Source organism: Staurois parvus, unplaced genomic scaffold (genome assembly GCF_062004578.1).
Source record: "Staurois parvus isolate SC_StPar_1 unplaced genomic scaffold, SC_StPar_1.0 ptg000154l, whole genome shotgun sequence".
Taxonomy (NCBI): Eukaryota; Metazoa; Chordata; class Amphibia; order Anura; family Ranidae; genus Staurois; species Staurois parvus.
Window position 1 is genome coordinate 17,998,873 of NW_028317950.1, and position 24,803 is coordinate 18,023,675.

General features: G+C 42.7%; 1 long non-coding RNA gene across 2 annotated transcripts; it reads right to left on the reverse strand.

Annotated features, from left to right (window-relative positions):
• Nucleotides 1-5,238: 5,238 nt before the first annotated feature.
• Nucleotides 5,239-24,576, reverse strand: LOC149463571 (uncharacterized). Of its 2 annotated transcripts, XR_016312439.1 has the most exons (11): nt 24,539-24,576; nt 21,496-21,564; nt 20,371-20,441; nt 20,080-20,144; nt 17,203-17,273; nt 16,496-16,559; nt 15,462-15,527; nt 13,629-13,694; nt 10,485-10,579; nt 6,689-6,746; nt 5,239-5,452 (listed from the first exon to the last, which is right to left on the reverse strand). It is a non-coding gene; the product is annotated as an uncharacterized LOC149463571 (long non-coding RNA). The 2 variants fall into 2 exon arrangements; XR_016312438.1 differs by lacking the exons at nt 5,239-5,452; nt 6,689-6,746; nt 10,485-10,579; nt 16,496-16,559 and having other exon boundaries at nt 13,410-13,694.
• Between the last annotated feature and the right edge of the window lie 227 nt (nt 24,577-24,803).

The following is a 24,803-nucleotide window of genomic DNA, read 5'->3' on the forward strand; positions in this document are numbered from 1 at the left end:
TGTGGGTGTTAGTACTGTCCTGGTATTTTAGCACCTCAAGAAATGTGATGAGCAGTCAGAAAGGAAAAGCTGTGTAAATTCCATTATCTATACCATAGTTTGTAGACACTATAACTTTCACACAAAGCAATAAATATACACTTACTGGGATTTTTTTTTAACCAAAAACGTGTAGCAGAATACATTTTGGCCAAAATTTGACAAATTTTTCGTTTTTTTGTGTGAAGGACATAAATTTAATTTACGTACCATATTGCATGACTGCGCAATTGTCAGTTAAACTAGTGCAATGCTGTATAGCAAAAAATGGTGTAAGTTGCAGTATCTATACCATAGTTTGTAGACGCTATAACTTTCACACAAAGCAATCAATATACACTTATTGGGATTTTTTTTTTACCAAAAACATGTAGCAAAATACATTTTTGTCTAAATTTATAACTAACTTTGAATTTACTATATATTTTTTATAGCTGAAAGTAAAAAATATTGTTTTTCTTCAAAATTTTTGTTCTTTTTTTTTGTTTATAGCGTGAAAAATAAAAAGCGCACAGGTGATCAAATTACACCGAAAGAAAGCTCTATTTGTGTGAAAAAAAAGGACGTAAATTTCGCTTGGGTGCGGCATTGCATGACCGCGCAATTATCAGTTGAATTAGTGCAGCACCGAGTAACAAAAAGAGGCCTGGTCATTAAGGGGGGTAAATCCTCAGGAGGGCAAGTGGTTAATGTTTGCTCGTTAATGCCTACAGGTGTTGGACTTCTGATTGTATTGGTTTTACACTTCAGGGCTAATATGGTTGCCACTGGTCAACAGCTTTTATTTATCATTAGATTTGGATTGAAAACCTTATGAGCTGGGACTTGAACGGTTGCCACCTCATTCCTTTAAAACCGAACACATTAATTACACAGGTTCTGTGGATGATTAAGGTGGTAATTAAACTCACTTGGTGCCTTATCTGCATTAAAGTAGCCTCAGAACCTGTGCAATTAATGTGTGTTAAGTTTTAACCACTTCCTCACCACCCTATAGCAGAAATACTGCTACAGGGCAGCAGGGATATGCAAAATCACATACATATATATATATATATATATATATATATATATATACACACACACGTGATTTTGCATTTCCAGGTACGGGGCCTGCGCACGCCTTATCCATGCCGCCATTGCCGGCCGCAGCTGTCAATCATCGGGTCCCAGCTGGTGATTACCAAGGATCTCCAATGAGGAGGAGGGCTGCTTTGATAACCAACAGTCGTCCTCCTTGTCGGCTCGGGTACACTGCTCTGAATGGCTGTGCACAGCACAGCCATCCAGAGCAGTGTGCTTACAGTGAAGCACCAACCCACCGCCCCCTAGTAAAACACTCCCAGCGCACAGTTAACCCTTTGATCGCACCTCAAAATAACCCCTTCCTGCCCAGTGCCATTAGTACACGGTCAGTGCTTTTTTTGTATTGGTGTCACTGGGGATGTCAGTGACATCAAGTCAGTTCCCCTCCCAGTGTCAGAATGCCTGCCACAGTTTCACTATAAGTCGCTGATCGCTGCCATTACTAGCAAGAAAAAAAAATTCCAGTATATATTCCACCATTTGTAAACGCTATAACTTTCACGTAAACCAATTAATTTACATATATTGGGATTTATTTTTTTTAGCAAAGACATTATTATTATACAGGATTTATATAGCGCCAACAGTTTGCTCAGCGCTTTGCAATATAATGGGAGACAATACAGCAGCAACAATACAGTTCAATACAAGAGGATTAGGAGGGCATTGCTCATGTAGCAGAATACATTTTGGCCTAAATTTGACAAAATTAGATTTTTTTTTTTTTTAATTGACATGTTTAATAGCAAAAAGTCAAAACATTTTTTTTCTCAAAATTGTCTTTTTTATAGCGCAAAAAAATAAACGCACAGGCAATCAAGTACCAGCAAAAGAAACCTCAGTTTGTGGGAAAAAGGACGTAAATTTTATTTGGGTGCAGCGTTGCATGTCCACACAATTGTCAGTTAAAGTAATACAGCGCCATAATACAAAAAAATGGCCTGGTCAGGAAGTGGGGTAAATCCTAAGGAGGGCAAGTGGTTAAAGGGATGAGGTGGCAACCCTAGCTGTCTGTGTCTTTGAGTGGGCTATATAAAGCAGTCTATATGTACTGCAGTGTATTGGGGCAATTGCTGTGTATATGCATTGACTATGTAGTATCTAAGGGACTCTTATTTGCGTCTGTTCTACAGAATCTGATATACACTCCAGTTGGTGTGCTTAGGCTTGGGCTTCTATTACCTGGAGCTCCCAGGGTTCCTCCAGTGGATAGATGTATAAAGAATTGGTAGCCAGAGACTAGGCTATATCTATGTGACTATGCAAATTGTTGGCTTTGTGACATAGGCATCAATTGCATATGTATTGCTGATTGTTGGATATTAGATGAATACAGATTATTACTCTGACCTCATGCTTCTGCACTATGTATTTAAATACACATCACATATTCTTTTGGTACCATTGTGGATGTTTCATATGTGACTCAATATCTGGACTCTGTATATGTAATAATTCAAATGGTCTGCTTGCAGTGCAGGCCTCATTTGCATATATGGCTTCATGAATTAGGAGGCTTACACTTATGTGAAAATACTTGACCTTTAACATGGAACTGACACAATGATCAAATAATTTAGGTGACTCCTCCATGCATAGCTGTGTACAAGGAGCCTGTGGAATAGGCTGCTTTGACAGCTGTGGTGGAAGGCGAACTAATATGAGCCTGTGTGACAGAGGAGGAGGATGGCTTAGTTATCCACTCCACCACCTTTTCTGCATGTTGTGGCTCAATAAAACGGCCAGCACCAGAAAGTGAGGAGGAAAAAAACAAAAAAAAAAACAAAAAAAAAGAACCACTGCCGACACAGGAGGAACAGCAATCATGCCCTAAATATTTTTAGTGCAGCTGTGGCAAAATAAGGAAACAGTGGTGACACAGATGTGCTATAAAAAAAAAAAGACACACAACACTGTCACCACTACACTGCTCTTCCCAACATTGCACTAGTCTCCTAACACACCACTAACTACCTTCACTTAACTCCACCAGCACACTACACAGGGCTGCTGTGTAAGCAAAGAAACAGCGCCTCTAAGTGTGTACTGTAAAGGTATTTAATAAAAATAAGTAGTAACTCACATCTTAGAATTTAAAAACAGGCTCATGGGTAAGAGGGTGAGACGTCTGTAGCCAGATGATGTGTGTCTGATACAGAGAGATCGATTGAGTCCGTCAGCAGGTGGTGCTGTGCATGTGCAACATGGATGGGAAGCCTGGTGGAATCTCCAAGGTGTCTGCCAGCTGATGGGGCCGTGCATATGCAGCATGGATGGTGGAGCTTGGCAGAGTCTCCAACATGTCTAGGATCAGCACGTGGCCTCTGACGTCATCTCACCCTTTTACCCATGAGCCTGTTTTTAAATTCTAAGATGTGAGTTACTACTTATCTTTTTATTATATACCTTCACAGTACACACTTAGAGGCGCTGTGTTTCTTTGTTTCCCTTCTGCAGAATTAGGCTTTGCTCCTACGCAGCTTGCCCTTAGTGCCTACTGGACTACCTTCACCCCTGCCCATTTGGAACGCAAACATACATGGACTGCCACAACATGCGCCTGTTATCCCTCTTGTACTGCTGTGTAAGCAGCCTTATATAGTGTTGGGTATAGCATGGAGTTAGCCCGTTAGCCATAATTGGCCAGTCACAGAGACTTTGGCCAATCATGGCTCTCAGTGCATTGAGCTGTGATTGGCCAAAGCAATGCACCTGACCACAGATCAGGTGCAATGCTTTGGCCAATCACAATGCACTGTGAGAGCAGTGCATTGTGGGGCGCAGATGACGAACAGCCCGCCAAACACCCTTACCGTTTGCCGAACGCCTGATGTTTTGAGTCGCACTTATGTTTGATTTGAACATTAAGACCAACAATAGTGGTGATCAGAACACTGTTCCTGGCTGCACTGGTCAGGTTAACAGTGGGACTTGTGTAGTGGCGATCAGGAACATTAACTGGCTTAAACTTGTCTGAAGATATTAGTAACTAGTGTGGCAATCAGAGAGACACTTATAGAGGCTTACAGTGCTGGGGTGACACTGACTGATGTGGCAGTACTGGTATTGTACTGCTGTGGGGGTGATCCTGAATGGCTGGTGGCACTGACATACAGCAATATCAGAGCAGCCTGCAACAACTTTGTTTCATGGCCAATCACAGTGGCCCAGTACACCAGATCTGTAATCACAGCAGTCAGCGATCACACTGTGCATTGAAACCAGAAATGGAGGATGCACTGGTGTGTCCTTTTAGAATGACATTCGTCCTGCTCAGCCGCATGTGTGCATTGGCCAGGTGGGACGTAGTTAATGAACATATTCATGGATTTGTATGTCATATTTGTTTATGTTTAGTATGTATTGCTACCTGCCTGCATGATCCTTAACCTGTCCTATTAGATGAGAAACACATTGACTTAAGGGGATCCAGCATCACAAGGCCATATGCGAATTGTTTACTTTATTGGTCAAATACATACTAGGCCTATGTTGTGTATGGTATGTTACGCTGCGGTAACTAACGGTAATTAATCTATAAATATAAGGTCATGTAATTAATTTTGGAATAAAATGATATGGTTTTAATACGAACATGCTCTCATTCTGCACCAGTAAAATCTGATCCAAGTTTTTTTTTCTTTATGTTAAAGTTGTGTATTTCCAGACGTTATGCATAGGTGGTTCTTTTTTTTCTTCAATTATCTTCGTAGTATTCCACTTGAATTACCATTTAACCCCTTATCACCAGCACCTCCCAGCCCTTTAAAGGGTTTTCTGCCAGGAGGTGGGAATAAATGATCTTGTGACCGCTGTGATTGACTGTCATGATTGGAAAGCTCCTGATTGCAAGCTTTCCATTAAGTGATGGTAACTGTGCCATGAGTGCGCTCTCGACACAGATTTGTTTACATTTAGGTGTGAAAAGTATGCAGCCTCCTGTTAAGGCCCCCCCTTTTGAGAGGCCACATATTATCTGCACAAACAGGTTAATCCAAGTGCAAGCAAACTGCCCACCACCATCTACTTAAATAGATCATACACATAGTAAAGAAAAGACGGGAAGACATTGCTCATGTTTAAGTCAATGTTTAATTTTTTTAGCCACATACAATAGCTTTTTTTTTACCATATTACAATGTTAAGAGGCTAGCCCTTTAAGTGATCAGATAGATACTGTCTAATGCAATCACAGGAAAAAATTCCAAGGAAAATCATGCGAAGTGATGAAGATGATATCTTTGGGATGACGAAGTTCACCTTGACTTTGCTTCTACACGAACACTGCCAGTATAGGTGAGCAGAGGTGTTGAAATGTAGGCAGCAGCTAAAAAGAGGAAAGGGTTAGTGACTAGACATTTGTAAGCATAGTCTTTATAGCTGTAGAAAACCATTCCTTCAGAGCACATGCACTGGTGGAGTCACCGGCTGCCAAAAGAGTGAACGGTGCGATAAAAAAAAAAAAAAAAAAAACACAAATCGCACTTTACCGCTTTAAAGTGTATGTCCACTTTTGCAGCCAAACTTTATGCTTGTTAAATGTTGCCACTAACATAGCATACCTTGGAAAAGCAATGTTTAAAATGTACTTTTTACCTAAAAATCCCTACATGCTCTCCCTGCTTTGTGAGGTTTAGAGGGGTCTGTGGAACAATGTATCATCAGTCTTGAACTCAAAAAAATGGAAAAAAACATTTTGAAACCACTCTCTTAAAAAGGGCTAGCTGAGTGCGAGGACAGAGCAACTGTGAGACTCTCCAGAAACTTACAGTCAGCCATGCCACCTCCTCAGAAACATCTAAAAAGGTGAGAAATGTTTAAATTTTTGGTATTGCTGTGTGACTGGGAACACATACGGGGGTTATTTCCACTTTTTGCAGTTAAATGTGAAAAAAAAAACAAGTGTTAAAGCAAAATGAGCAAATAAAGCTCTTGAGAAAATGAAGTATCAAAGTCCAACTTAAAAAAAAGAAAAAACTTAATTTCATATGGAGAAATATCAGGAGACATCTCTATAAAAGTTGTCACTCTGGAAGAGCTGTCCACAGTCCCCAAGCTTGTAAAATAAACTTCTGGTCACAGAAGCTTTCGATGGAATATGGTATTTGACATACTCCATGTGAAAACAAATTCTTTTCAGAAGTTAAACCAATTAAAATCTTGAGATCAGATATTATTCTTTCCAGGATTTGGCATTTGAGCTGAATATGCACTTTATCAAACATCGAATTCCTGGACATCTCCAGTAAGTTATGAACGATAGTGAAAGTGTAAAGGGTAATTATACCCAAAGTGGGATGGAAATGAAGACTATAGTGCCAATATTGGCTCAATGCTTCAATAATTTGCTAACTTTCTGCAGTTCATTTATGGGCATCCTAAAGCTGGAATCAGAATGCAAAGAGCATTATTTAGAAGAAAAAAAAAACAAAACAAAAAAAAACACCCACATTGTCCGACAGATCAAAAGGTAGTAAACCCTGTACTTACATCCCACTGTCCCCCTTACATAGATTTCCTGAAAATATTAGTACTACAAAAAAGGTTATGCATGGATGTTTACCAATTTTCCACACCAGCAGTTTCTTGCCAGAACCTAGCCGTGCTGCTCATAGAGCCATCTGAAATGAAATGGAGGTAACATTAAAAACATGCAGGATAGATAATGACCTTTAAGCCCCAGTAACGCAACTTTTAAAACAAGTTATAACATGATGATAGAATTAACCAACTTCTGAGAGAGTTCTAACTACGTTCTGAGAGAGTTCTAACTACGTTCTGAGAGAGTTCTAAAAGCTCTCCCAAGACTTTCCCCAAGAGGTCTAGGAGCCAAATCCCAGTTTTGCGATCCATCCCTGTATACGGAAGAAAGAGCTCCTAGAAACCGAAAACCTCAGGGTAAGCACAATATGTGGGTTAACGAGGCAACAGTCTGATGAAGCAGTGTCGCAGAGCCCCGCCCTGCTCCATCAAACTCACGAAAGACTAGTCCCACGAACCAGGAGCTCATTTTTCCGATAGAGACTTCCAACTGAACAAGGACTTCTCTCTTACACCCCAAAATCTAAGTTCTGAGAGAGTTATAACTAAGTTCTGAGAGAGTTATAACTAAGTTCTGAGAGAGTTATACAGTCATGGCCGAAATTGTTGGCACCCTTGATATTTTTCCTGAAAATCAAGTATTTCACACAAAAAAGGTATTGCATTAACACATGTTTTGCTATACACATGTTTATTCCCTTTGTATGTATTGGAACAAATATAAAACAGAGGCAGAAAAGCAAATATGACATAATGTCACACAAAACCCCAAAAATGGGCTGGACAAAAGTATTGGCACCCTTAACTTAATATTTGGTTGCACACCCTTTGGAAAACATAACTGAAATCAGTCGCTTCCTATAACCATCAATAAGCTTCTGACACCTCTCACCCGGAATTTTGGACCACTCTTCCTTTGCAAACAGCTCCAGGTCTCTCTTATTGGAAGGACACCTTTTCCCAACAGCAATTTTAAGATCTCTCCACAGGTGTTCAATGGGATTTAGATCTGGGCTCATTGCTGGCCACTTCAGAACTCTCCAGCGCTTCTTTGCCATCCATTTCTGAGTGCTTTTTGACGTATGTTTGGGGTCATTGTCCTGCTGGAAGACCCAGGATCTTGGACGCAAACCCAGCTTTCTGACACTGGGCCCTACAGTGCGACCCAAAATCCTTTGGTAATCCTCAGATTTCATGATGCCTTGCACACAGTCAAGGCACCCAGTGCCAGAGGCAGCAAAACAACCCCAAAACATCATTGAACCTCCACCATATTTTACCGTAGGTACTGTGTTTTGTTCTTTGTAGGCCTCATTCCGTTTTCGGTAAACAGTAGAATGATGTGCTTTACCGAAAAGCTCTATCTTGGTCTCATCTGTCCACAAGACGTTTTCCCAGAAGGCTTTTGGCTTACTCAAGTACATTTTGGCAAACTGTAGTCTTGCTTTTTTATGTCTCTGTGTCAGCAGTGGGGTCCTCCTGGGTCTCCTGCCATAGCGTTTCATTTCATTTAAATGTCGACGGATAGTTCGCGCTGACACTGATGCTCCCTGAGCCTGCAGGACAGCTTGAATGTCTTTGGAACATGTTTGGGGCTGCTTATCCACCATCCGGACTATTCTGCGTTGCAATCTTTCATCAATTTTCCTCATCCGTCCACGACCAGGGAGATTAGCTACAGTGCCATGGGTTGCAAACTTCTTGATAATGTTGCGCACTGTGGACAAAGGCAAATCTAGTTCTCTGGAGATGGACTTGTAACCTTGAGATTGTTGATATTTTGCCACAATTTTGGTTCTCAGGTCCTCAGACAGTTCTCGTCTCCTCTTTCTGTTGTCCATGCTTAGTGTGGCACAGACAGACACACAATGCAAAGGTTAAGTGAACGTCTCTCCTTTTTATCTGCTTTCAGGTGTGATTTCTATATTGCCCACACCTGTTACTTGCCCCAGGTGAGTTTACAGGAGCATCACATGCTTGTAACATTCTTATTTATCCGCAGTTGTGAAAGGGTGCCAATACTTTTGTCCAGCCCATTTTTGGAGGTTTGTGTGACATTATGTCGAATTTGCTTTCTTTCCTCCCTTTTTTTGTTTTGTCCCAATACACACAAAGGGAATAAACATGTGTATAGCAAAACATGTGTTAATGCAATACGTTTCGTGAGAAATACATGATTTCCTGGAGAAATATCAAGGGTGCCAACAATTTCGGCCATGACTGTAACTAAGTTCTGAGAGAGTTATAACTAAGTTCTGAGAGAGTTATAACTAAGTTCTGAGAGAGTTATAACTAAGTTCTGAGAGAGTTATAACTAAGTTCTGAGAGAGTTATAACTAAGTTCTGAGAGAGTTATAACTAAGTTCTGAGAGAGTTATAACTAAGTTCTGAGAGAGTTATAACTAAGTTCTGAGAGAGTTATAACTAAGTTCTGAGAGAGTTATAACTAAGTTCTGAGAGAGTTATAACTAAGTTCTGAGAGAGTTATAACTAAGTTCTGAGAGAGTTATAACTAAGTTCTGAGAGAGTTATAACTAAGTTCTGAGACAGTTATAACTAAGTTCTGAGAGAGTTATAACTAAGTTCTGAGAGAGTTATAACTAAGTTCTGAGAGAGTTATAACTAAGTTCTGAGAGAGTTATAACTAAGTTCTGAGAGACTATAACTAAGTTCTGAGAGACTATAACTAAGTTCTGAGAGAGTTCTAAAAGCTCTCCCAAGACTTTCCCCAAGAGGTTTAAGAGCTAAATCCCAGTTTTGCCATCCATCCCTGTATACGGAAGAAAGAGCTCCTAGAAACCGGTAACCTTCAGGGTAAGCACAAAATGTGGGTTAACGAGGCAACAGTCTGATGAAGCAGTGTCGCAGAGCCCCGCCCTGCTCCATCAAACTCACGAAAGACTAGTCCCACGAACCAGGAGCTCATTTTTCCGATAGAGACTTCCAACTGAACAAGGACTTCTCTCTTACACCCCAAAATCTAAGTTCTGAGAGAGTTATAACTAAGTTCTGAGAGAGTTATAACTAAGTTCTGAGAGAGTTATAACTAAGTTCTGAGAGAGTTATAACTAAGTTCTGAGAGAGTTATAACTAAGTTCTGAGAGAGTTATAACTAAGTTCTGAGAGAGTTATAACTAAGTTCTGAGAGAGTTATAACTAAGTTCTGAGAGAGTTATAACTAAGTTCTGAGAGAGTTATAACTAAGTTCTGAGAGAGTTATAACTAAGTTCTGAGAGAGTTATAACTAAGTTCTGAGAGAGTTATAACTAAGTTCTGAGAGAGTTATAACTAAGTTCTGAGAGAGTTATAACTAAGTTCTGAGAGAGTTATAACTAAGTTCTGAGAGAGTTATAACTAAGTTCTGAGAGAGTTATAACTAAGTTCTGAGAGAGTTATAACTAAGTTCTGAGAGAGTTATAACTAAGTTCTGAGAGAGTTCTAAAAGCTCTCCCAAGACTTTCCCCAAGAGGTTTAAGAGCTAAATCCCAGTTTTGCCATCCATCCCTGTATACGGAAGAAAGAGCTCCTAGAAACCGATAACCTTCAGGGTAAGCACAAAATGTGGGTTAACGAGGCAACAGTCTGATGAAGCAGTGTCGCAGAGCCCCGCCCTGCTCCATCAAACTCACGAAAGACTAGTTCCACGAACCAGGAGCTCATTTTTCCGATAGAGACTTCCAACTGAACAAGGACTTCTCTCTTACACCCCAGAATCTAAGTTATGATAGAGTTATGATAAAAGCCCATACCTCCAATGAAACCTAGCAAGCCAAGCTAAATTATCTATCATCCTTAATGAGTTTTATGTGGGTACCCACCTTCTGTTAATGCTGCAGCACAATAAAAGGGCTTCCAACTTTCTTGGAGTGTTCACAGCTTCTCACCTTCTTTGGAGTGATCATGACTTCCAGCCCTGGAAAAGATCAAATTTGCAATGGCAACATGTCTACTTAAGAGAAAATAAACCTGTGGTTGGGGTTACAAATACAAAATTTAAACATGTCATGAAATTGAGGCTCACCGCTAAAAACAAAAATACTTTTTTCTTTTAAGTTAGTCTGTTAAGTTAGACTACATGCAGCTCAATTTTTTGCCTACTCTCTAGAGGTAAGGACCTAGCTGCCGGGACTTTTAGTTCCTGTTTTTAGCAGGGTTAACATTTACATTTTTTAAACTATCTGCAGTCAAGATGGGCTACAGGCTGAATTACATACAGCAAATCCTAGTAGTTGCCCCAGCTTAACACCAATGAGCGCAACAGACCCCTAGCTACAAGCAATGATTGTCTGCAACAGCCATGACCAGGAGTTGGATGGCTAGTGAGCCCTCTCACAGAGAACACACAGTATGGACAGAACATTTTTGCTGGTTTCTCATCAATGTCTCCCATGGCTGATAGCCCCACCTCATTGTGAGGTGAACTGTCCTGGGGTGGTACCCACTCTAACTGCAAGGATGTTATCCTACCCACCCACCCTGAGGATGTGCTCTGGCGTATTCCCTCCATGTCTCCGCATTTTCTTGTTTTGTTTCAGGGGTGGTTGAGCCTTTGACAAACATAGCATCAGACCACTATCACCTTCCCCACTTTACAACTCACGGCAGTTAACCTCTCATCTCGTTGTCACCGATATGCTACAATGACAACCTCAACCTCACCCTGCACAAAGCTTTTCCAGCTCACGTAATCACAATCTAAGTGCCAACAGACTGAGCGATCATTGCTGGGTTTGGGCGACTAAGCAATTAACTTCACACTGCCAAATATTTATCGTTAAATATCAATATTCACATTAGAGTTATAACTAGTTGAATTTACAACTATGCTTTGAATTGAGCTGCCTATATTAGATGGGGGTTTGGCCTCTAGCAGGGATTGTCGCTAGGCAGGGCTTTGGTTTTCCTGCCCAAGTGTCCTGTGCACTCCTAGATGTGGTGCTATAACCCTACAGTCTTAAAGTGATACTAAAGTCTTGTTTATTAAAAAAAAAACCCACACATTATACTGATCTGATTTGTGCAGTGGTTTTACACAGAGGAGCCCAGATCCTTCTCTTCTTGGGTCCCCTGCCAGCGCTCCTGGCCCCTCCCTCCTGTTGGATGCCCCCACAGCAAGCAGCTGGCTATGGGGCTCCTGGGCAGGTGCACTCCTGAGCCATGGCTCTTCATGTCCATTCACACACACAGTTGTGACTCAGCCCCACCCCCTTCCTCTCCCGAGTGGCTCATTGGCTGTGGTTGATAGCAGTGGAAGACGGTGGCTCCTGCTGCTGCCGCAGCCAATTGGGAGTGAGTTCCCAGAGAACCGAGGCTCTTGTGGACATCACTGCATCGAGAGGGGGCTCAAGTAAGTGTGGGGGGGCTGGGGTGAGGGCTACTACACACAGGTTTTTTACCTTCATACATAGAATTAAAATAGGATTAGATCCAGAATTATGTCTCCTCCATATCTCAGAACGCTCAGTGAAAGCATATAAGAGTTCGGGGATATGGTATTATTTGACCGCAGCAAAGAGCCCGATACCCAGGTTCTGGAAGAAAAAAGAGGTGCCAACTGAGGAGGATTGGATGGGTAGAGTAAACCAGATTTTAGAGACAGTGGAAATACAGTGGGGGTAATGAATAAGTGCTGTATTTCCACTGTCTGCATTGGTTTTATCTTGGTTCAATAAAGAGGATTGTTTGCAGTGCAGGTGATTGGACGTCCTTTGTTCTCATTAATGACAGATGCAGTTTTACCAAGACTAACTTCATATCTGGCTGTTGTGGAAATATGTATTAATTGTGATAAGGTGAGGCTTGGTTACAGAGTCTGAGGAAGAAAAAAAAAAAAGGCAGAAGGCATGATTGGGCTGGTGATTGTATGCATCGAAAAAAACTCTTTCGAAGGAGCAGAGAGCAAGTCAGGACAGGAAGAGGGTAAACGGGAGAAGGAACAAACCAGCAGGTAAGGATCAGGTTGCAGGGTCAAGATCAGATGCAGGAACACAGGTCAGAGGCTCATGGACAAAAAAAGCAAAGAGAAGCACAGACAAGATTTAAATACACATCCTACAACGAGCATCAGGTGACTCCAAATTACCATGATCTTCCAGCTGCTGAGACACCCGCTGGTGGTCTTGAAACTGAAGCCTGTAGACCTGATAAACACAATGCCACTAGCCCCGCCCGGCCTTACCAACCCAACAAGTAGCCTCTACTTTCTCATGACCACCACATTAAGGGATCCTTTACACCATATTAAAGTCAAATGCATTTTTAACAGTAGCATTCAAGAAAAAATATTTAAAAGACACCTAGTTCGTAGCACTGCAGTGCTTTGGTTGGCATTAAAGTACAGCATGAATTTTTCTTGCATGCAGTTGTACTGGAATGCCCATGAAGGCACTGCAAAATGCGTGTTAATGCAACCCATTACAAGTAGGAACAGAAATAAATGCTGCAGATCCTAACGAATGCACATACAAAACTGCACACTGAACAAAGGGATTGTAGTGTAAAAGTGCAGTAAAGTTGTACGAAAGCCCCCAATATTAGATCAATTCTGAGAGGTCGTGGCTGCATTCCTCAGGTTTCTAGTCCTATACAGATGTAGTTTTACCAAGACTGACTTCATATCTGGCTGCTTTAGCAATACAGGCTAACACACGTTAACTGTTGAATTTGGCCGTTCCATCAACAATTTGCAGCAACCTTTCCTAACCAAGTCATAAAGGTCTATTGTAACAAAGTCTGAGAACGGGTTCAATAAGGATAGACAGTTTATTGAAGTCAATCATGTAAAAGAGGGAGGGGGAGGACACATTTGTAAACTTCCAAGACCCTTGTTTCCTATAAATTCAAGAAATGACCCTCAAAATATCTTACTACCAGGATTTGATACTTGGGCTTAATACACAAAGTCAATACATTTCACTTAGATGTCCCACAAATCACAGCATTTATTAGGTAAAATCTGATACCTCTAATTTCTACTCTGTTCAGTCTCCAACAGTGTTGCCATAGTTCAGCCTTGATGGGCACCGCAGCTACAAAATAAAATGTAGGTATTAGAACCCCACGTAAACACTTTTGTAACTTACCAAACTTGTCGTAGGCAAACTAGCCTTTCACACAAAGTAGATAAGCAAATAAGGCAATAAAGCAAACTTACTTGTCTTAGATAAAACCACAAAGGGTTATGGCTTTTTTCTGTAACCACAGCAGAACATGTCAATATGACGGTAAACAGTTGTAAAACCTTGATGGGTCAACTGTCCGATGACCAGGAGGCAGGCTGGTCGTCGGACGGCTGACCCATCGAAAACAGGTGGGTTGTCTGGCGCAGGACCATCAGGAGGGGGGCTGGTCATCCCAAACACTTTGCCTTGCCAAACACTTTGCCAAGCCAAACACTTTGCCAAGCCAAACACTTTGCCAAGCCAAACACTTTGCCAAGCCAAACACTTTGCCAAGCCAAACACTTTGCCAAGCCAAACACTTTGCCAAGCCAAACACTTTGCCAAGCCAAACACTTTGCCAAGCCAAACACTTTGCCAAGCCAAACACTTTGCCAAGCCAAACACTTTAGATAGACACCGTGGCAACTTACCAGCTTGTTGTAGGCAATTCAGTCTTGTTCAAAAAGAAAAAAAGCAAAATGTGGCAATAAAGCAAACTTTACTACCTTTGAGGGTACATAGAAGAGGCCTCTCTGGGAGCTTAAGTAGTAATGCATTATAAAGGCGATTCAGAGATGAAATTGAAGTACATGTGTTGCTGTCAGATATTTCAAAATGGGTACAATTTAAACCTTTGAGTGGAAGTTTAACCAAAGTGAAGTGTTACCATTTTGTGGGAGTGGCAAGTGTCAGACCTTTTCCCCTAAGGGGATAAGGATTCTAACAATACCAAAAGTCTGACTCAAGAAGAAGAATGCAGATGTTGGCCTAGCCAAAGTGTTTGTTGACTCTAGTATGGTGCACTCATACTGTAACCAAGAAAGACCAAGAACCATTCCAAATCAACACTCTGTATTCCGAGGAAGAAAGGATGAGCAGTCAAATATAATCCTCCGTTACCATCATAAGCCACATTCAGGCTTCTAAACCAACTACTGGGTGCACTAGGAGCAGTGGGCAAAGAAACTGAATCAAACCTAGTCCCAACCTTCTCGAAGGACGGGGCACACGCCCCCCAATCCAGAAAGGACTGAGATAGACCCAGTCTCCAAGCCCACTGCTTCAGAACAGCCCGGCAACCAGTCCAGATAGCCAAACACAGCTCACAATGGAAAGTTCAGACTGTCCTCGAACAGCAGACCCTTTTCTTCCAGAGAGCAGGGTCACAGTTATGCATGCAGCCCAAGCTCTCTGTAGACTTCCCAAGATGGATCAGAGAGTGAAATCCTAGTACGGCCCATCCATCCCTGTTTGCAGAAGAAAACTCCCTGAAACCGATAACCTTCAGGGTAAGCACATTGATGTGAAAGACTAACCAAGTTATCCGGTATGACAGGGCGGGGCAAGCAACACTGTCTCACCAAAACACAAGGTAGGCTCAATCCACATCTCAGGAGGTCAATCTCTACTAGAGACTTCAGACTGCACCAGAACTTCACTCCTAGACCCCAGAATTTGGGTACCACCAAATAGTGTGGTTAAACCAAAGCCCATGAGTTACGATAAAGGTTCATAACTCAGTTTAGCAGTGTGTAGTTAGTTGAACTTTGGGTCCACAAAAATGTGGTTAAACCCAAAAAGGAGTTAAGTTCAGAGCTCATAACTCACCCTTCAAGTGTTTGTATGGGAACCTACCATTTGACACTGCATGGCCACAGAACAGATTCCACGTTGCTTTGAGCTTTTCATTCCCAGTAGTAACTGAAAAAAAAAAAATGGATGGCATTACTACTGAAATATAACACATCAAAATAGTTACCATAATCACATGAGAAATATTGGATCTAGCAATGCTGACATACTGAAAATGCTGGCTTCCTAGATCTTGTCACTTACCTCCAAGTCAAGTATGCCAATCATGAAAAAACCCTAATCTGAATACTTGTCTGTATTTAAAAAAAAAAAATCACCAGCATCAAGAATGCAAAAAAAAGCACTGGAACGCACCTGTGCTTATTTAAATTGAAGAAAAAGGGAAAAAGCATAAAAAATGTGCATGCGTAAACGCATCCAGGACAGTGGAAATACAGTGGGGGTAATGAATAAGTGCTGTATTTCCACTGTCTGTATTGGTTTTATCTTGGTTCAATAAAGAGGATTGTTTGTAGTGCAGCTGATCGGACGTCCTTTGTTCTCATTAATGACAGATGCAGTTTTACCAAGACTAACTTCATATCTGGCTGCTGTAGAAATATGTATCATTGCACATTAGTGTGGTGAGATGAAGTACAATGAGTTAAGAGAAATTACTTGCAGCAACCTTTTTCTACTTAAGCCATAAAAGTCTATTGTAACCCAGCTAGTATGAGTAACTGCTTCAATTAGTACAGAGGACAGACACTAGCTTTTTTTAGTAGTGTTAATCGTGAAAAGAGGAAAAACCACATCAGAGGTTTGTAAACATTCATGACCTTTGCATTTACGGTAACATCTTGAGGAATGTTACTCAAAATAACCCAATATCAGAATTTAGAATGTCAGCATGATACACGCTGTATCATAACACATTTCATTTAAAAACAATGTTCCACAAATTACAGCATTACTGACCTCCTACATCACATCCAGAAGTAGGTCACAAGGCAGAAAAAAGCTCAGTACTCTATTAAAAACAATTTTCACTTAAATCATCCCACAGATTACAGCACAACACAAAATTTGATACATACCTCTAATTTGTTCAGTCTCCAACACAGTGTTACCAAAGTTCAGGCTTGATGGTCACCTCAGCAGCTACAATATAAAATGTAGGTATTAGAACCTAAAAGAAGAAAAAAAAACAAAAAAAAAAAAAAACAACACACACGATAGAAGGTGAAGTAAACCAATAAAAAAATGTTGAGGTGTTGCCATTTCGTGGAACTGGCACGTTTCAGACCCTTTTCCCCTAAGGAGATAAGGGATCTAACCCAATACCAAAAGCCTGACCCAAGAATAAGCGTGTGGATGTCAGCCTGGCCAAAGTGTTCAATGGCTCTAGTATTGTCTCCTATACTCTAGGAATAAGGACCAAGAACCATTCCTAGTCAACACTCTGTATTCCCAGGGAAGAAAAGGATGAGCAGTGAAAGATAATCCGCCCATGTCCATCATAAGCCATAACCAAGCTTCTGAACCAACTGCCGAGCTGCAATCAGACCTAGTCCTAACCTTCTCTGGAAAGTGGGCACACATTCCCTGATACGAGAAGGGAGTGGGAATGACAGTCTCCAGGCCCTCTGCTACAGTGTACCCTGGCAAGCATCTTCAGAGAGTTGGGCCCAAGCTCCTTGTAGAGAGCAGGGCGTCCACTCTCTGCAGACTTCCCAAAAGGGGTCAGAGAGTTTCACTTAAAACATCCCACATATTACAGCATAACACAAAATTTGATACATACCTCTAATTTCTATTCTGTTCAGTCTTCAACACAGTGTTGCCAAAGTTCAGCCTTGATGGTCACCTCACCAGCTACAATATAAAACATAGGTATTAGAAGCATATAAAAAAATACAGGATAAAGGGGGAAGCAAACCCCCAATAAACCTTTGAGTTAGGTTAGCCAATAAGTTGCTGAGGTGTTGCCATTTTGTTGGACTGGCACGTGTCAGACCCTTTCCCCCCCAAGGAGATGAGGAATCTAACCCAAAACCAAAAGCCTGACCCAAGAAGAAAAGTGCAGATGTCCACCGACCAAAGCGTTCAATGGCTCTAGTATTGTGCCCTATACACGAACCAAGAAATGACCAAGAACCATTCCTGGTCCACACACTGTATTCCCAGGGAAGAAAAGGATTAGCAGTCAAAGATACTTCGCCCATGTGCATCTTCAGCCATAGTCAAGCTTCTGAACCAACTGCCAGGTTGCAATCAGACCTAGCCGTAACCTTCTCTGGAAAGTGGCGCCCCTTTCCTGATCCGAGAAAGGATTGGGAATAACAGTCTCCAGGCCCTCTGCTACAGAGCAGCCAGGCAAGCATCTTCAAACAGAAGACTCTTTCCCTCCAAAGAGCAAGGCCCAAGCTCCTTGCAAAAAGCAGAGCGTCCACTGACTGCAGACTTCCCAAAAGGGGTCAGAGTTTAAAATCCCAGCACCGTCATCCATCTCGTTTGCAGAAAAAGCTCCCAGAAACCGGTAACCTTCAGGGTAAGTACATTGATATGAAGAGGCTAACCAGGTGCTCCAGTATGACAGGGCGGGGCAAGCAACACTGTCTATACCAAATTACAAGGTAGCCTCAATCCACATCCTAGGAGCTCAATCTCTGCTAGAGACTTCAAACTGGAACAGAACTTTCACTCTTACACCCTAGAACCTAGGTTCCACTGACGAGTGGCTAAACCGAAGGCCATGAGTTATAAGAGTTCATAACTCGATTTGGTAGTGTGTTTGTATGAGAACCTACCATTAATTAAAGCTGCAAGGCCACAAAAGAACCCCATAAAAATAACAAGATAAAGGTGGAAGCAAATCCCCAATAAATCTTTGAGCGAAGTTAGCAAACAAGTTGTTGAAGTGTTGCCATTCTGTGGGACTGGCATGTATCACACCCTTTTCCCCATAAGGAGACGAGGAATCTAACCCAAAAACCTGAGGCAAGATGAAAAGTGCGGATGTCGGCCTGGCCAAAGCGTTCATTGGCTCTAGTATTGTGCCCTATACATGAACCAAGAAACGACCAAGAACCATTCCTAGTTAACACTCTGTATTCCCAGGGAAGAAAAGGATTAGCAGTCAAAGATACTTCGCCCATGTGCATCTTCAGCCATAATCAAGTTTCTGAACCAACTGCCAGGCTGCAATCAGACCTAGCCATAACCTTCTCTGGGAAGTGGCGCCCCTTTCCTGATCCGAGAAAGGATTGGGAATGACAGTCTCCAGGCCCTCTACTGCAGAGCAGCCAGGCAAGCATCTTCAAACAGAAGACTCTTTCCCTCCAAAGAGCAAGGCCCAAGCTCCTTGCAAAAAGCAGGGCGTCCACTCTCTGCAGACTTCCCAAAAGGGTCAGAGTTTAAAATCCCAGCACCGTCATCCAACTCTATTGCAGAAAAAGCTCCCAGAAACCGGTAACCTTCAGGGTAAGTACATTGATATGAAGAGGCTAACCAGGTGCTCCAGTATGACAGGGCGGGCAAGCAACACTGTCTATACCAAATTACAAGGTAGCCTCAATCCACATCCTAGGAGCTCAATCTCTGCTAGAGACTTCAAACTGGAACAGTACTTTTCACTCTTACACCCTAGAACCTAGGTTCCACCGGCGAGTGGCTAAAACCCAAGGCCATGAGTTACAATAACAGTTCATAACTCAATTTGGCAGTGTGTTTGTATGAGAACCTACCATTTATTAAAGCTGCAAGGCCACAGAAGAACCCCATAAAAAGAACAAGATAAAGGAGAAGCAAATCCCCAATAAATCTTTGAGCGAAGTTAGCAAATAAGTTGTTGAAGTGTTGCCATTTTGTGAAACTGGCACATGTCAGACCCTTTTCTCCCTAAAGAGACGAGGAATCTAACCCAAAACCAAAAGCCTGATGCAAGAAGAGGAGTGCGGATGTCAGCCTGGCCAAAGCGTTCAATGGCTCTAGTATTGTGCCCTATACGCTAACCAAGAACGATCAAGAACCATTCCTAGTCAACACTCTGTATTCCCAGGGAAGAAAAGGATTAGCAGTCAAAGATACTTCGCCCATGTGCATCTTCAGCCATAGTCAAGTTTCTGAACCAACTGCCAGGCTGCAATCAGACCTAGCCGTAACCTTCTCTGGGAAGTGGCGCCCCTTTCCTGATCTGAGAAAGGATTGGGAATAACAGTCTCCAGGCCCTCTGCTACAGAGCAGCCAGGCAAGCATCTTCAAACAGAAGACTCTTTCCCTCCAAAGAGCAAGGCCCAAGCTCCTTGCAAAAAGCAGGGCGTCCACTCTCTGCAGACTTCCCAAAAGGGGTCAGAGTTTAAAATCCCAGCACCGTCATCCATCTCTATTGCAGAAAAAGCTCCCAGAAACCGGTAACCTTCAGGGTAAGTACATTGATATGAAGAAGCTAACCATGTTCTCCAGTATGACAGGCTGGGGCAAGCAACACTGTCTATACCAAATTACAAGGTAGCCTCAATCCACATCCTAGGAGCTCAATCTCTGCTAGAGACTTCAAACTGGAACAGAACTTTCACTTACACCCTAGAACCTAGCTTCCACCGACGAGTGGCTAAACCGAAGGCCATGAGTTATAAGAGTTCATAACTCGATTTGGTAGTGTGTTTGTATGAGAACCTACCATTAAAGCTGCAAGGCCACAGAAGAGATTCCATGTTGCTTCAAATGTTTTCTTTCCAGTAGTAGCTGAAAAAAAAAAAAATGGATGGCATCAATCCCAATGGAATCTATGCTTATAACAAAATAGTTGCCGTAAGAAAGAATCTTGCCCTTAGTCAATCTGACCTCCAAATGCCACAATCCAGTAGAAGTAGGACACAAAGCAGAAAAAAAAAAAGCTTAGTACTGTATTACAGCACAATTCACTTAAAATGTCCCATAGATTACAGAATAAAACAAATTTGATACATACCTTTATTTTCTATTCTGTTCAGTCTCCAACACAGTGTTGCCATAGTTCAGACTTGATGGTCACCTCACCAGCTACAATATAAAACATAGGTATTAGATCCCCATAAATAACACAGGATAAAGGGGGAACCAAACCCCGAATAAACCTTTCAGCGAAGTTAGCCAAAAAGTTGTTGATGTGTTGCCATTTTGTGGGACTGGCACGTGTCAGACCCTTTTCCACCCTAAGGAGATGAGGAATCTAACTCAAAACCAAAAGCCTAACTCAAGAAGAAGAATGCGGATGTCGGCCTGGCCAAAGCGCTCAAAGCAGCGCCCCTTCCTCGATCCAAGAAAGTACAGGGGATGACAGTCTCCAGGCCCTCTGCTACAGAGCAACCTGGCAAGCATCTTCAAAACAGCAAACCATTTCCCTCCAGAGAGCAAGACCCAAGCTCCTTGCAGAGACAAGGGCGTCCACTCTCTGCAGATTCCCAAAAGGGGTCAGAGGGTTTGAAATCCCAGCACTGTCATCCATCCCTATTGCAGAAAGAACTCCCAGAAACCGGTAACCTTCAGGGTAAGCACACTGATGTGAATGAAAGAGGCTAACCAAGATCTCCAGTATGACAGGGTGGGGCAAGCAACACTGTCTGTACCAAATTACAAGGTAACCTCAATCCACATCCTAGGAGCTCAATCTCTGCTAGAGACTTCAAACTAGACAAGAACCTTTTCACTCTTAGGCTAGGTTCACATCTGTGTGGGTGGTGCCGCTGCAGATCCTCACGAAAATCAGTGCAGCCGCACCACCCACACAGAGTAATGCGGACCCGCGGGCGGGTGCCATTAGTTCTAATGGCACACCGCCCGCACTGGAAAAAGCAACCGTACTGGGAACTGGAGATTCCTGTGTGGGCTGCGTTTTCAGAAGACGTGCAAGGACTTCTTCACTGTGTGTCACAGGGCACGGGAGTCCATTCAAATGAATGGGCTCTCATGCCCGCGCAAAAAACGGCCCACACATATGTGAATCGGGGCTGAGACCCTAGAACCTGGGTACCACCAATGAGTGGTTAAACCCAAGCTCAAGGGTTACAATAACAGTTCAGAACACATTTGACAATGTGTTTGTATGAGAACCTACCATTTATTGAAGCTGCAGGGCCACAGAAAAGATTCCATGTTGCTTTCAGCTTTTTCTTCCCAGTAGTAACTAAAAAAGAAAATTAAAATGAATGACATTTCCACTTAAATCTAATGCTTAGATCAAAATAGTTACAGTAAATCTAGCTGACCTAATGAAAATGCTGGCTTCCTAGATCTTGCTGTCACTTACCCCCAGGCAGGTTTACCAGATCACAGAAAAAAGTCCTAATCTGCATATTTGTCTGGAGTTAAAGAACACCAGCATGACAGCCATGCCTTCACACATCAAATCAATTCATATACACAAAAAAAATATTGCTTTATTCTCAAGGATGAAAAGTTTTATCGCTGTTTTAACGAAGGCAACACAAGCAGCAATGTTGCACTCAGTCTGTTGGCTTTGAGGGCCAGTTGACACTACATGCATTTCAGTTGCTTTTTTTTCTGCATCCAAAATACACAGAAAGTAGATTACATGGTTGTCAATGTCATAGTTCATATCAGTGCTTGCAGTTCGAGTGCGTTCCAGTTGCAAAAAAATAGAAAAAAAAAGTAGAACATGCTGCATTTCTGCACAGAACTGTACTGGAAAAAAATGCATCAAAAACACACTGGAATGCATATGTTCCTCTTTAAATTAATGAGAGGGGGAAAAAATTCAATGCATAAAAAACACACTGGAACATGTCCAAAACGCACATGCAGAAATGCATCCGGAACGCATCTGGACTGTGAGTCTATACTGTGAACCGGCCCCGAGTCATATATATATATATACACAGCCTTGCTATGCAAAGAGGATAACCACTGCCATACCAGCACAATACTGCAGATAAAGACACATGCAGCTTGGCCTATTATATCGTGCCAGACAGCAGACATCACAGACTCTTCCCTTATGTCAGTACACTCAGTCCCCATTCTACTTCAGACAGCAGGACTGAGGGAGCCTTGCCAACCTTTCATGTTAACAAGCAGTTCATTGCTTGCTGGGATGAGGGGCAGTACTAGCAACCAATAACTTAACAAGAAAAGTTTGCCAGGTCCTGCACCCCATCCAGACCTGCTGTGCTTCCTGCCCTGCTATGTAAAGTAGGAAAGTAAAGGGAAGGGGGGCTATATGATAACGGGGGACTGAGGGCACAACACAAGGGGAAAATGTAATGAAGGAAGAGAGGGGGTCTGAAGTGAAGGGGAGGCAAGGTCAGCACAATATTAGGACAAACTGCATGTGTCTTCATCTGCAATATGATGCAAACAGGTACATTTACAATTTACAGTACATTCAAATAAGTGCGAAGGTGTTTTCAGAATGTTTACTTGTTACTTTTCCTTCACAGCACATCTTCCAAAAGGTTGAATAATAATTCTGACAATAAATGAAGCTTGCCTAAAGGCACCGGAGCGCAGCTGTAGCCCAAGAGCCAGGCAGCTAGCATTTTGCAGCAAGACATCAACAATAGCAAGCCACTGTCTCCTTGCTGAGAATGTCCCCCCATTTCTAAAACCATTTAGGTCAACCTAAAAAGTTACAGAAAAAAATGGAGCAAGCCAAAAATGGTTTTATGGTACAGTTGGATAATTCAGTTGTATTGTGGTTCAGGAAAAAAAAAGCCACAACACACAGGACATATGGCAAGTTGCAATAAACCTAGCAGCCAACCAGCAACTGACCCATGCTGTCTAACGCCAATCATGTGATTGTACTGTATGGAATAAGCCCCAACTGTCACTGCACTATTAATTACTTAAGAATTCCCACTGATCCCCAATACACTAATAGAAGTGGGGGGGGGGGGGGGTGATGAGTATGCTTCCAACTAAGAGGGGAGCAGGTTTTCCACTGATCACTAATAGGCAGGGGGAGCAGGCTTCTCGCTGATCCCCAATGTGGGGGTGTGGAGCATGATTCCCACTGATCCCAATGGAGGGGGGGGGGGAGCAAGCATGATTCCCACTGATCCCCAATAGGGGGGATGCAGCTTCCCACCTATTCCCCAATAGGGATGGGGGGGGGGCATGCATGCTTCCCACTGATCCCCAATGGGGGGGCTGCTTCCCATTGATTCCCAATAGAGAGGAGGGGGAGCATGCTTCCATGGATCCCCAATAGAGAGGAAGGGGGAGCATGGATCCCCAATAGAGAGGAAGGGGGAGCATGCTTCCATCACGGATCCCCAATAGAGAGGAAGGGGGAGCATGCTTCCACGGATCCCCAATAGAGAGGAAAGGGGAGCATGCTTCCACGGATCCCCAATAGAGAGGAAAGGGGAGCATGCTTCCACGGATCCCCAATAGAGAGGAAAGGGGAGCATGCTTCCACGGATCCCCAATAGAGAGGAAAGGGGAGCATGCTTCCACGGATCCCCAATAGAGAGGAAAGGGGAGCATGCTTCCACGGATTCCCAATAGAGAGGAAGGGGGAGCATGCTTTCATGGATCCCCAATAGAGAGGAGGGGGGAGCATGCTTCCATGGATCCCCAATAGAGAGGAGGGGGGAGCATGCTTCCATGGATCCCCAATAGAGAGGAAGGGGGAGCATGCTTCCATGGATCCCCAATAGAGAGGAGGGGGCATGCTTCTCAATCACCACTGCAAATTGGGACTTGCTTCCCACTGATTAAGCAGGGGTTACTTTTGTATTAGTGGGAGGAAAACGACCCCAATGTTGGTAGGAGTGAAGAGTCCATATTGATGATGTCAGTGGGGAACAAATAAGCCCCATCATTGGAGTCAATGAGGAGAAAACCCTTTGTCATTTGTGTTGGCAGAAGCTTACCCCCCCCCCCATATTAGTGGAGTTCCCACTGATACCCCAGAGTAAAAAGGTAGAGAGAGGCTGATCTGTGCAGTGCAATGCCTTGCCTGTTTGAATACAAACCATTTAGCGAGGCCACAATGTAATAGTCGATAGCAAACTAAAAAACAATTCTATATTAACATTGTAACCCAGATTTGTCACATAAACAAAGTGCAGGAAAACCGCAGCCTTCAGCTTTAATATGACCATTGCAACCAGAATGCCATTCAAACTGCTTACCAAACTAGCAGCACCACGTGCTCAGGCCTCGTGCTCAGTCCACGTGCTCTGCAGATCAAAGGGCCGGCTCACACGCAGGTGAGAGTATTTATGGGTAATCTGCCTTTTTTCTCCACCCAACTTTATTTGTAGCAGTACCAAACTGACAAAGCTCACAAACTCTCAGAAAGGTTTAAAACAACGTTTTCTTTTGAAATTCAGGGCCCAGAAGTGTCCCTATTCCTGGACAGGTGCAGAGAATGGGAAATAAAATATAAAATAAAAG